The following is a 14,965-nucleotide window of genomic DNA, read 5'->3' as shown; positions in this document are numbered from 1 at the left end:
ATTTCACTAAAACCTATTATTTGATCGCACTCAACCTCTCGACGTCTTATCTTTCTATTTCCTAATCCTATCCCTAACCCTTTATCTATTCCCGACAATCTAGGCTTATTTCAGTGACTTATAAACTGTGGCTCTGATGCCAAACTGTAACGCCCTCCAAACCCGGGTCAGAAGTCTGGGGCTCACAACACACACACACACACACAATATATAAACCTATATATAAAATATCATATGCATTGACCCTTCTTTTCACAACCATGTATCGTAACAGGTTCAAGTATGAAAACAAGAGACAACCTTATATTTTATTACATCGTACCAAAACCCAACTAGTTCAACTTACATCTGATAATGATATTATTCTTATAATCTTGCATAACTTATCTACAACATAAAGCTCCTGCTAACTCGATCCAACTTTATCTGGAATCCTAGCTCGCACACTGGACTGGAAATGCTCGTTACCAAAAATTTCCTTTTCAACTGTTGAAAATATAAAAAGATTTGGAAGAGTGAGCTAACTAGCTCAGAAAGTCATAATAGCAATAATTGAGGTTAAACAATAACCAAGTGAAATGATTCAGAAGAATCAAGTTTCTGAATAAGCAATGATTAGAATTGGATATTCACTTTTTATTTTAAAAACCAAGGTTAGGCTGCTGATCAGTCACACACTGACCCCGAGCAAGGCTCCCAGCTTTGCTCTATATACTGGATCCAAGGCACGGCCTATTATGACCACGAATCTGGTCCAACCACGAATCTGGTCCGTATTTATAAAACCATCCAATTCTAAAACAATTCAATATGATAACCAATGTAATTCAATAAGCTGAATCATAAACACCATTTATTTTGAATTATAAGGTGTTTGACAATACCATGAAGGTATAACAAAGAATTCAAAAAGATCGGCTTTCAATCAAGAAAAGAATTAGAAAGTAGAAGACCAAGGGTTTAAGGGTTCCAAGGATTGGCCTTCTGTTAAACAAGGAATAAGGGTTGGTATGTCAAGCAATTCAATATCAGAAATCGGTATGTGGTAGATATATATTTATGGAGTAGTATCGTATGCGTCTGACTTGTATCTGGGAATTCAACAATCAAGGGTTTATGAAGAATAAGGCTTATGTCTCAAGATCAATAAGAATCAAGGTTCAAGGTTAAATAGTTTAAAGCGTTTGCAATATAAAACATGAGTTATTTTGAATAATAGAGACATGGTATGAGATAGTTCGAAAATATTTACAATATATCTTGTAGAAGGTTCAGAAGTACTTGCCTTATCACCGACGATCTCCAGTTTACTTGTACTCATCTAATAGTTTTACTCATCAACCACTTTCCTTCTCTTTCTATGCCTTGCTTTTATTTATCAATCACTTGTCTTCTCTTTCTACGCTTCAATTCTATTTATGGATCACTGGTTTCCTTTTCTATGCCTTGCTGACTCTGCTAGGCATCACAAGTATCTATCAATTATTCATAATCATATTATTTTAATCGTCACATAGACGTCATAAGCTTTTATGTACCCTTCGTTTTACATAAATCCGATTTACGGATTGAAAGTTATGACTGAAACAATCAAACAATAACCACATAGGCATATAACACATTAATCAGATAGCACGTAGCACATAGTACTCAATATATTCGATCAAAATAATTTTTCAAAGAAGATTCGAAGTCAAAATGATTTTTAGGTATTTAATATGAATTTTTGAACATTTTTCGGAATAAAAATTGGACTCCGAATCATTTTATAATTAAATAATAGGGTTCGAACACCCGAATTTGGCTTTAAAATAAGTTTATAATAATTATCGAGCTTTGGAAATAATTTCAAATAATATTTTAAAGCTCGAAACTATTTTTCAGAATTTTTAAATCAATTTTAAATAATTAAATCTAATTATTAAATCAATTAAAGTTTATTAAATTAATTAATCAATTAATATTTATATCAATTGACTAATTAAATAATTAATTATCAACTAAAATTAATTAATTAATTAATTAAGATTTATTTTAGAATAAAAATAATTTTAAGGATTGAAAATATTGATTTTTTGATTTAAAAAAATGAATTTTAAATAATTAGACCCATCGGGTCTGAAATCGGGTCACCATGAACCCGAAGAACAAGCCGAAAATTCGCAGAATCCGGCGAGTCTTCTGGATTCCGGCGAACCACGATTGACCCCCATAATGACCTGAATCTCTTCTGTTCATGATACCAATCGATTTCAAGTTTACCCAGCAGACTGATGAGCCCTGTAATAGTGGGAATATAATTCGTGAAGGCCCTGGCCGGCGACAACCGCCATTAAAGCTGGTCGGGCTTAAGCTTTTTCCGGCGACTTAATTCTGTCACCCAATACCACAAGAAAACATATGGATCGACTTATTTTAAAACGATCTATAAGCTGGTGTCAGTCTTTTTAGCCAGAATTGATAGAAGTAAAAATCCCAAATTTCGATTGACATTATTCAAGAACACCAAGAACATTCAAACCCGAAAATCAAACGAACTTTTCTACCTGTTATTGAACTCAGTTTTTGACATATAATATACCAAATTGACCAGAAAAATATTATCTACATGATGAAATCATCAAATCATATCAACAACATCAAGAACAAATTTTCATAATTTATTTTTTAATAAATTCGAATTAAAATAAATAAATAATAAAATCACCTTAATTTCTGCACTAAAATGGTTGATTGATTCAGAAAGTACTTTTCGAGAGCTTCGTTTTGATATATCGCATGCTTGAATCGGAGTTCGATAACGCCTTCGTTCGTGCGTTTGATTTTCAAGAACGCGATATTAATTCGACATTTTCTCTATATTTTACGGGGTTTTATTGACTGATTATGATTATACAAATAAAATAAAATGATAAAAGGGCTATATATATTTTTGGAATATTGGTTCATTTTGGATCATTTTGGATCGTTAAATTAGTTACTTAGCCGCTAAGTAACTGTTAAAACGATCCGATTTGATACCCGTATTGGATAATTATCCAAACCGGGCTTCCTATAAAACACTATATATGAGAATAACGTAATAATATCCCGTCTTTCGAGAATACGGGTTTTGTTGATTCACCAAAATGATTATCGTATCAAAAATCTTGCGCCGGGCCGTGCACGGGTCAAACCGTAATCCGGATCGAAAAAGTCAAAACATAGAAAATGTCCGGAATTACCAGATTAGGTTAAGAAGGAGTTTTAGGAAGAGTTTCGGGTTGTAAAAACGTAAAAACGGTTAAAGTCGGACGATTCCCGGCTTTATAAAATAATTTTGTAATTATTCTGAAAATAATAAATAAATTTATATGACAGCCCAAAAATTACCATAAAAATACCGTAATTATCTATATTTTATTCTAGTCATAATAAAATTAACATACTTATACTGTATAACATATAAGCATTCACATATCTACACCAATCATCAGATAATTCAGCAAAAATCACATAATAATCATATAAAAATTTACTTATTGATACAAATAATTACACGCGATATCCCGGATATTACATCCTGCCCCCTTTAAAAGGATTCTGTCCTCAGAATCATACTAAGGATCAGATAATGATACATTCTAGTATCTCACTTCCATTTTTTTTTCAGGTTGATCCCTCAACCTTACAACCTTTCATAATCTTTTACTCGCAGCATCACTTATTACTTAACAGCCTCTCGCTGACTTCATATTATATCTGTTGCTCATATAACTCAACTCAAGTCTCCATTTTGTATATAATGGAGCTAAATTACTCTTCCTGAGTATACACATATAAATACCCTATGAATCTGTTCAACGTGTGGTGGTGAAGCCAACTTACTTACACTTATCCTGACTATTTTACTGTCTCAAAAGGACCAGCATAATGCTTATCTATTATCCTTTCTTTGTAATTCTAGTAATTCATGCTCGTGAACGTTTGCAATAGCTACTGGTTATTGAACCCCATTCCCTCATATTTCTCTATTCACTTAACTTAGTTCATAATCGCTTCCAATCTCATTCCAGGCTCTCTAATTGTTCTTTTAATCTTCTCGTCTATCTGCAAATGACATATTGAAACCAAGGCGTATTCAATTTCTAACGTTCTCGAAATTACTCCAGAGTTAAGAATTTACGAGAAAATTTTGACTAAATATGACTGACGCACAGACTTATCACCATATCTTATTTTCCTTAAACCACCATCGAGTATATTCATCGGGCAAAGATCTCTTACCATTTTGAGGAAAATACAATAACCTGGAGGCATCACCGGTATATTCTAATCTATATTATCATTTATTTTGGTTCTAAGGAGTTCTCATATGAACTGACTGCAATGCTTTCCTTGACGGCTAGTTACGTATAACATTTATTCTTTTTTTGTGCCATATTATCAGAGAGTCCTCTTTGATATCTATGTCTCGTATCATACCTTCGGAGTAAGTTGAATCTCTTGAGTTATTGTTGTTCACCCAAATTTCTATCTTTTTAGTTCCGCCTTACTTAATGTCCGTTCATCTAGGAGTGGTATATACTATTTTGGTTCGACAGGTATATTCTGAATACTCCCGTCAAATCTCACATCAAACAATATTGATCATTTAAAATAAATTTCTAGATCTGGTGATGTACCATCATTTCTTCAAGCATCAACTACCCATTTATTGGCTAAACTGTTTATTAATAAATGAGAATGATCAGATTTAAATAACCTATCAATAATAATGCAATCAACGCTTTCCTCACATTTGGTTCCTAGGTGGCATCACCATGACGTTTCTTGACGAAATATATCCATCTAGTCTTTGATGTCCCTCCTTAACTCCTTGATACGTGTAACATTTGCTAATCTATCCCGCCATTTTTTTTCTTCATATCCGGCCACCAATAATATTCCTCTAAATCTCTATACATATTGGTACTCCATGGATGGATTGAATGTCTTGGGTTGCGAGCTTCTTGTCAAATTCCATTCTTCAATTCTGTCTCTGGTGGAATTCCATATTCTGAAATAAAATTTGGGAATGCCTTGATCATCCTTTTGAATATATATATATATAGATATATTTTCTAATGATAATATCTTGATCTATTATTTCCCCTTGACGTTTCCTTACATTCTCTAGCAATTCTGGCTGAAAAGTCATACTATACATCTTTGCATTATTAGGTTTGCAAAATCTGGCTTCTAATTTCAACTTTTGAAATTCCTTGTATAATTCTTCTGACACTGTCAACACGTTTGGTCTTTCCTTTCTAATTAATGCATCTGTTACTACGTTTACTTTTCCTGGCATCTTATCAAGTTTCTTTATCACCCTTTTTGATTCCACTTCCTTTTATATCTCCGTTCTTTATTCTCATAGCTTATTGAAAACCGAACTCTTGACATTAATACTCATTTTGTTGTCATATCAAATTAGATATTAATACGAACTTTGATGCTCACAACATCCCATTCCGAAGTAAACATCAATCATCTGTATTAATACCACTTTCGATATTAACAATAACCTAAGTATAAACATCAATCGGAAACTGAATTAAAACTGTATCTCACACTTTATCCAAAATAGAAATACTTGACAAATCATTTATTGTATGATTATCACAACCATTTAGAAACAAGATGTCCTTTGAAAAAACTTTGTTGCAGATGATAACATCTCCTTGACTGTCTAATGAAATCCATCTTGGTGTAGTTATTAATCTCTGCTTTATTCCATCTCCCTTCTTCCTTTCTTCTTGTTGCTTCATATTAAATCTTTAGCTCTTGAAAATATCCTTCTCACTTGCCCATACAAATGACTTTTTATTTCTCTTGTTCATTATGAAGCACATACTCATCCAAGTAAAACTCACACATTTGTAGCAATTTTTCTGAATTCTACCAGCGTCCTTACTTTTCCCTAATTCCTCATTGTTTTGATTTCGGGTTTGAAAGTTACATCAAAATTTGACTTAATCTAATTGGAATCGATCTCCATGTAACTGGCCATTAGTTAGTAAAATTAGCCAATTTACTCACTTAATTGATCAATTGCACCAAGTGATGACTAGCTAAATGAAATCAAAGACCAGTTATATATAGTCGAATTGGATGTAACAACCTCTTTCGAGAACCGAGATCACAATTAATTGGAGTAACAACATGAATATCTATGACACACGAAAGTATACTTTCCATCTTTAAGAGTAGGGTATTTTCCGAATAAATAAATAAATTTGGGCAGCATCTCCTTTATATTATTGATCACCAGTCGGACTCAAGCCAACACTAACAATCAATCAAATAACCAACAATCAACTCTCAATATACCAGTCCACTTTCACTTTCTAAACTTACCATTTCACTACCTCATGTAATATTAATCAGTATAACCCATGTCTCTAATTCAACTTAAGATTATAACGAACAATTCTTATTATACCATACCTTTTTCTCATATTCTCTAATTATAACAGAATATCACTACTGAGTACAATTACAACTTATTCTAAAATTCTTCTAGTTCATGTTTCAATTCAAGCTCTCTACTTAACAATTCGTCCATCCTTGGCAATATACACTTGCTCTTATTAATTAACTTGTTCAACCTCTGATGACCAACACCTGATCTCAACCAACACTCTTAAAATCTTGCGAATGAGTTCATTTGGTTTTAAAGCTTCACATCTTAAAAATTGTTGCAGTCAAACCGTCATACCTTCATCTCCCCTTATGTCTTTCCATATCGAACCTTCTTTGTCGACCCTCCTACAAGCATAAATTTTACCACAACTCACTAACTTGAGTGGAAAGCCCAACCACCCCTTGATGAACACACTTAAAGTTTATTCGTAACTAGCATTTCTTCGATCTTGAATCTTCATGACGAATATCTCTCACATGATTGAGATATCATTTTCATAACATTTTAATCGATCATCTGGTTATTATTAAGAATTTCTTCATTCGTCTTCATTGTCGAATCGATCATTTGCCTCACCTGATACATGTAGCTTTACTTTCTTGTTTTCTCTAGTTAATTTACCTCAAACGATTTGCTAATTACTCCAATTTACGCCAAAATTTCCTACTTGCAACGTAGCATGTATACAGATTTCCGCCTTTGATTTAATGTCCTTGCAACAATCCCGTTATCGGCATAATGATTCCTTTCTACACGTAAATGTTCACCATTATTCGGCTTACAATTGCTCACATAACTCCCTTTGCTGTACGGGTTCATTTTACTTCCTTTTAAGATATTCAAAGAACATATCTTACACAAGAAGAAATTTGTGTATCTAATTCTGATCGGAAACATTTTGGTAAGGGATAAGAGTACAAGGAAGCAATCGGAGAAATTCATGAATCAACAAATCAGGATTTAAGAAGAATGAATGAAAATGATTTGAATAGGAATGAGACAACCGTATAAGTACTTAAGATGGCCAGTCTTTCATACCATATGGCACACAATACATGATTAGGTGGCGGCCCACCTGACTCTTTGTCATTTCGATAAATCGTCACACCATAACACTGCTTGTCCCAATTAGAAACAATATTTTGAATAAGGAATGATTTGAAAAGGATTCAACAATCACCTTATAAAGCTGATCATGAAAGAAGTTCATACATTACTCGAGATTTATAAGAATGATACGAAAGATTGATATCCTTGGTTGTCATCCACATTACATCAGTTTACAGCTTCAACGCTTGTCCAACCAATAGGTCCAATGCCGAGTCGTATATCAACTTTAGAAAGTTCTCAGAAATGCTTTCTTGAATCGATCATTAAAATAATTTCCCATTTATTAGGTCTTGTATCTTTAGCGTCACGCTTCCACGTTCATATACAATTTTATTTGCAATCTTACGTGATTTACACTCATAACTTCAAATTTTGTTTATGTTGCTAATCGTTCACCTTGTCGCTTCTTATGCTAATAATGTTCTTCCTTTAGAAGGTCTAGAGATTTCCTTAATCTTCTTTTCTCGTACTCAGCTTCTCGTGAATCGACATATTCCTCGTGCTCTAATTGTCTCAGAAATTCGGTGAACAGTTTCTCCGTAATAGCGGGTCCACTTGGCCTTCTAAACGAACCATACTAATTTCTAGAACAAGTATTCATCTGGATAATCTGAATTTTATAACGAACAAGAAACTCAAATAGTAATTGGACAAACTGGTTTAAATTTTGGAAATCATACTCCTGGTCGTTATTACTATATGAGTTGGTTGTCGTTTTTTTCAACCACTACAAAGGATCAAATTAGGAACACCATCTGATAAAAGCTCATTCAATTCTGCATATCCTCTATTCCTCGTTGAGTCTATTTTATCTTCATTGGTCAATAAAAATTCTAGTTACCGTTGTATATTTTCTTATTCATAGCTTCTCTTCAAATCTTTCATACTGGTAATACTTCCATCATTACTTCTTACGATTACTAAGTATAATAGGTCTATCAAACCTATTTTATAAAACCAAATCGGCTAACATCACATCACTTTACCACTATACGCATTATGTTTGGTCACATCATCATCATCTACTTCCAAGAAAATTCTCGATTTCTATTCTTTCCAAACTCCTTTAAAATTCATTTAGCTCACTTCACAAGATAATCATAGGTAGCATACTTACTAGTAGCTCCATATAACCTGGTAGCAACCATTTTCCGGCACACACGAATCTTTTCTCTAGGTTTCCTATCACCCTTCTTAATACCTCGTACTCACCATATATTGTAGCTCTCAAATCGATCTTTCGTGGGTGCTGTTACTTCATAAGACAAGTTTTAAAAAGATGTAATAAAATAGAATGTAGAGTAGATAGAAAAGATGCGCGCACAACTGAATATCCGGTAGAACTAGAATCAGCGTGTAGGGAATTCTCGAATAGATAGCCTCGCATGAAGGGATGAGATAATAGTTTGAAAAGGTGCAATCGTTGCAACAGGAAGTGACATGGCTAACACCGGTGGAAGAGCAGGGCGTGGATCAGATAATAGTCTTCCGAATAAAGGTTCCGAATGATCAGACGATCCACGGATAAAAGAATCTTCCATCGCCGTCATCTGAAAATCATGTCGCTAGATAAGGATGTCAAATCTCATCACGAATTTCACTAAAACCTATTATTTGGTCGCACTCAACCTCTCGACGTCCTATCTTTCTATTTCCTAATCCTATTCCTAACCCTTTATCCATTCCCGACAATCTAGGCTTATTTCAGTGACTTATAACCTGTGGCTCTCATGCCAAACTGTAACGTCCTCCAAACCTGGGTCAGAAGTCTGGGGCTCACAACACACACACACAACATATAAACCTATATATAAAATATCATATGCATTGACCCTTCTTTTCACAACCATGGATCGTAATAGGTTCAAGTATGAAAATAATCCACAACCTTATCTTTTATTACATCGTACCAAAACCCAACTAGTTCAACTTACATCTGATAATGATATTATTATTCTTACAATCTTGCATAACTTATCTATAATATAAAGCTCCTGCTAACTCGATCCAACTTAACCTGGAATCCTAGCTCACACACTGGACTGGAAATCCTCGTTACCAACAATTTCCTTTTCAACTGTTGAAAACATAAAAAGATTTTCAAGAGTGAGCAAACTAGCTCAGCAAGTCATAATAACAATAATTGAGGTTAAACAATAACTAAGTGAAATGATTCAGAAGAATCAAGTTTCTGAATAAGCAATGATTAGAATTGGATATTCACTTTTTAGTTTAAAAACCAAGGTTAGGCTGCTGATCAGTCACGCACTAACCCCGAGCAAGGCTCCCAACTTTGCTCTATATACTGGATCCAAGGCACGCATTGGCCTATTATGACGATGAATCTGGTACGACCACGAATCTGGTCCGTATTTAGAAAACTATCCAATTCTAAAACAATTCAATATGATAACCAATGTAATTCAATAAGCTGAATCATAAACACCATTTATTTTGAAGCATAAGGTGTTTCACAATACCATGAAGGTATAAAAAGGAATTCAAAAAGATTGGCTTTCAATCAAGAAAAGAATTAGAAAGTAGAAGACCAAGGCTTCAAGGGTTCCATGGATTGGTCTTCTATTAAATAAGGAATAAGGGTTGGTATGTCAAGCAATTCAATATCAGAAATCAGTATGTGGTAGATATGTATTTGTGGAGTAGTATCGTATGTGTCTGACTTGAATATGGGAATTCAACAATCAAGGGTTTATGAAGAATAAGGCTTATGGCTCAAGATCAATAAGAATCAGGGTTCAAGGTTAAATAGTTTAAAGCATTTGCAATATAAAACATGAGTTATTTTTAATAATAGCGACATGGTATGAGATAGTTCGAAAATATTTGCAATATATCTTGAAGAAGGTTCAGAAGTACTTGCCTTATCACCGACGATCTCCAGTTTACTGGTACTCATCTAATAGTTTTACTCATCAACCACTTTCCTTCTCTTTCTATGCCTTACTTCTATTTATCAATCACTTGTCTTCTCTTTCTACGCTTCAATTCTATTTATGGATCACTGGTTTCCTTTTCTATGCCTTGCTGACTCTGCTAGGCATCACAAGTATCTATAAATTATTCATACTCATATTATTTTAATCATCACATAGACGTCATAAGCTTTTATCTACCCTTCGTTTTACCCAAATCCGATTTACGGATTGAAAGTTATGACTGGAACAATCAAACAATATCCACATAGGCATATAACACATTAATCAGATAGCACGTAGCACATAGCACTCAAGATATTCGATCAAAATAATTTTTCAAAGAAGATTCAGGGTCAAAATGATTTTTCAGGTATTCCATACGAATTTTTGAACATTTTTCGGAATAAAAATTGGACTCCGAATCATTTTATAATTAAATAATAGGGTTCGAACACCCGAATTTGGCTTTAAAATAAGTTTATAATAATTATCGAGCTTTGGAAATAATTTAAAATAATATTTTAAAGATCTAAACTATTTTTCAGAATTTTTAAATTAATTTTAAATAATTAAATCTAATTATTAAATCAATTAAAATTAATTAATAATTAATTAATTTAATTAATCAATTATTATTTAAATCAATTGACTAATTAAATAATTAATTATCAACTAAAATTAATTAATTAATTAATTAAGATTTATTTTAGAATAAAAATAATTTTCAGAATTGAAAATATTGATTTTTGGATTTAAAAAAATGAATTTTAAATAATTTTAGAAAAAGAAAATCAGGTAACAGATTTTTAGAATTAACTTCCGGGTGAAACAGATCGAAGCCGGGTCAGAAATTAGACCCATCGGGTCACCATGAACCCGAAGAACAAGCCGGAAATTCGCAGAATCCGACGAGTCTTCTAGATTCCGGCGAACCCCGATTGACCCCCATAACGACCTGAATCTATCTGTTCATGATACCAATCGATTCCAGGTTTACCCAGCAGACTGATGAGCCCTGTAACAGTGGGAATAGACTTCGTGAAGGCCCTGGCCGGCGACAACCGCCATTAAAGCTGGCCGGGCTCAAGCTTTTTCCGGCGACTTAATTCTGTCACCCAATACCACAAGAAAACACATGGATCGACTTATTTTAAAACGATCTATAAGCTGGTATCAGTCTTTTTAGCCCAGAATTGATAGAAGTAAAAATCCCAAATTTCGATTGAAATTATTCAAGAACACCAAGAACATTCAAACCCGAAAATCACACCAACTTTTCTACCTGTTACTGAACTCAGTTTTTGACATATAATATACCAAATTGACCAGAAAAATATTATCTACATGATGGAATCATCAAATCATATCAACAACATCAAGAACAAATTTTCATAATTTAATCTTTAATAAATTCGAATTAAAATAAATAAATAATAAAATCAGCTTGATTTCTGCACTAAAATGGTTGATTGATTCAGAAAGTACTTTTCGAGAGCTTCATTTTGATATATCGCACGCTTGAATCGGAGTTCGATAACGCCTTCGTGCTTTTGATTCTCAAGAACGCGATATTAATTCGACATTTTCTCTGTATTTTATGGGGTTTTACTGACTGATTATGATTATACGAATAAAATAAAATGATAAAAGGGCTATATATATTTTTGGAATATTGGTTCGTTTCGGATCGTTAAATTAGTTACTTAGCCGCTAAGTAAGTGCAAAAATGATCCGATTTGATACCCGTATTGGATAATTATCCAAACCGTGCTTCTTATAAAACACTATATATGAAAATAACGTAATAATATCCCGTCTTTCGAGAATACGGGTTTTGTTGATTCACCGAAATGATTATCGTATCGAAAATCTTGCGCCGGGCCGCGCACGGGTCAAACCGTAATCCGGATCGAAAAAGTCAAAACACGGAAAATGTCTGGAATTACCAGATTAGGTTAGGAAGGAGTTTTCGGAAGAGTTTCGGGTTGTAAAAACGTAAAAATGGTTGAACTCGGACGATTCCCAGCTTTATAAAATAATTTTGTAATTATTCAAAAAATAATAAATAAATTCATAAATCAATATAAAATCATATGACAGCCCAAAAATTACCAGAAAAATATCGTAATTATCTATATTTTATTCTGGTCATAATAAAATTTACATAATTATATTGTATCACATATAAGCATTCACATATCTACACCAATCATCAGATAATTCACCAAAAATCACATAATAATCATATAAAAATTTACTTATTGATAAAAATAATTACACGCGATATCCCGGATATTACAAAAAATAAGCGGGTACAATTTTATTTTCCCGGACTTTCCAAAATAAGCAACCAAGTCAACAATACACAAAACTTTTCACTATACACAGACTAAGTAAAAAAAAATGAGCTACACTAGGAGGCAATTGGAAGATTCCAATGTGACAGAGGAGATTCAGCGGTGACATCAGATATTCAAACTTGAGGAATACTCAAGCTTGAAAATTCGAGGTCGAGGAACAATCAAGGTTGAAGATTCCAGCTTGAGGAACACTCAAGCTCGGACAATTTTCAAGCTCGAAGGTAAAAAACTGAACTTAATATCGATTTTCTTCCCCCATTCAATTTTATTTATTGGTAAATCGAAATGTTTGTTTCAATTATGGGTTGTTTGTTGATTAGGATTTTTAATTGAGATTTTGTTTGTGTAGCTTTTTGAAATTAGGGCTTCGATTTGTGATGTTGTCGAAGTCAAATTGGGCATTTAAAATTAGGGGTTCGAATGTGATTTTGTCCTAGATTTAAATTGGAAAATTTTAAATTAGAGCTTTAACTGTGTCTGTATTTCTCTTAAAATAGGGCTCTATTTGTATGAATGTGTGTGTAAGCTTCATTATGATTGTTTTTTGTAAATATTCATGCTTTATTCGTGTTTATTGCGTAAACTCAGCTATTAATTTAGCTTAATTTAAGTAATAATATATTTGTTAATGTGCTCTGTTTAACCGTATTCTACTTGTGTTTGTAAGAATTTGTTGAGTATAAGTAGAATATAATTTGACGTCATATATTTATGTAGATTCTTTGTTTGCTTCCTTGTGTAGAAAATAGGTTGGGAAATTTGCATCAATGAATTGGCTTTTACTGCCAAAGCATATTGAGGCTTATAGTATTGGGGCTACAAATTTTCTTGAGATTGCATTTGATAATTTTGTGATAGGAAATGAACTACGATGCCCGTACAAAGATTATAGTAATTGTTACTAGTACTAGCAAGTAAATGTATATGATCATCTCATGCTTAATGGTCCATGTACATAATTTTCTAATTGGATATATGAAGTGTCGATCGATAAGTTTAGAAAAATTAATAATGACAGTGATGAATTATGACATGGGTATAGGCCCGAGGTGATGATTTCGATAAATGATTCGCAATGCAGATAAAATTAGAAATAGAATGAATAAAGTCACGAAATTTTTTTAAAAGGTTGTTGAGGAAGGGAAATAACCTCTACTTCAGGGGTTTGAAAAATTCACTCGTATAACATGGGTTTTTAAAATTACTAAGCTAGTTGGGTTTTGATGTTGTTGTTTCCCTAAACACCAAATCTCCCACTTGAAAATTTTGTTTCTCAACCCCAACATCATAATATTGAGTAACCTTTTTTGTTCCATTTCATTTGTTGTTTGCTATGCCCACAACACATTGAGCAACTCGTCCACCCAAAGACCTTTTGCATCATTAAGTCATTTTTGTCTCTACTTGAAAATAGTCGTGTTAATGTTCATTATTAGACAAATTTTATTGTTACTAACTCAATGATTTGTGAAAGAGGTTTCACCTTGTCCCATTTGATCATATAGTCGACTGACACAATACAAAAAATAATCGGCCCCTTCCCCTTAGGTAATTTTCTTGCAATATCAATCCCCGACATAGCAAACATGATCGGGTAGAGCATCGGAGTCAATACAGTTGAAGGATTTCGTTAAATATCGGCGTGAATCTAACATTTACGATATTTTTGTACGTAATTGTTAGTCGCTAAACACGCGCTAATAATACACGCAAGTATACGAGTTCGCAAGTAGTATATAATCTTTTCTAGTTCGATCCCACAGAGACTGTATTGGTTAACTAATTAAGTCATGCACCTAACCAACAATGTATGATTATTATTCAATGCTAAGACGATAACTGATTGAGATTGTTATTAACTAAGAATTAAACTAATAATTATAACTACGAGAATAATATTGATTAAATTAATAAATATGACAAATATGAGATTCATCATCAACGTGGGTTCCGATGAAAATATGGTAAAACGAACGTACTCTTTATAACGAACAATTAAAATCAAGTACAAAACAAGAGTATAGGTTCAACAAAACAAGAAACGAGCATCCAAGATTATAACTCATAACAAAGATTCATAAGAATAAACTAGATCGTCTTCGCCTTGTTAAATT

The sequence above is a fragment of the Apium graveolens genome, chromosome 8, assembly GCF_009905375.1.
Source record: "Apium graveolens cultivar Ventura chromosome 8, ASM990537v1, whole genome shotgun sequence".
Classification (NCBI taxonomy): domain Eukaryota; kingdom Viridiplantae; phylum Streptophyta; class Magnoliopsida; order Apiales; family Apiaceae; genus Apium; species Apium graveolens.
The sequence above is the reverse complement of the archived record's forward strand: the minus strand, read 5'-3'. Positions refer to the sequence as shown.